Here is a 207-nt window from a genome sequence, read left to right on the forward strand (position 1 = left end):
ACATGGATGAATAGATGTTACGTTCGCCTAAGACTAGGACATGCTCTCCTCACACACTAACACCTTCTTACAAGAAGTCCTCAGCCCACATGCTCCTTCTGCAACACTGCCAACTTAACCACACGTCACATTCTACTGCATTGCTCAGGTATTGCCGCTATACGCACAACAACGTTCGAAGACGCACACCCGCTCAATGTCCTCTCC

Source organism: Rhagoletis zephyria, unplaced genomic scaffold (assembly GCF_001687245.7).
Source record: "Rhagoletis zephyria isolate East Lansing unplaced genomic scaffold, Rhagoletis_zephyria_1.1 Rzeph_scaffold_01228, whole genome shotgun sequence".
Lineage (NCBI taxonomy): Eukaryota > Metazoa > Arthropoda > Insecta > Diptera > Tephritidae > Rhagoletis > Rhagoletis zephyria.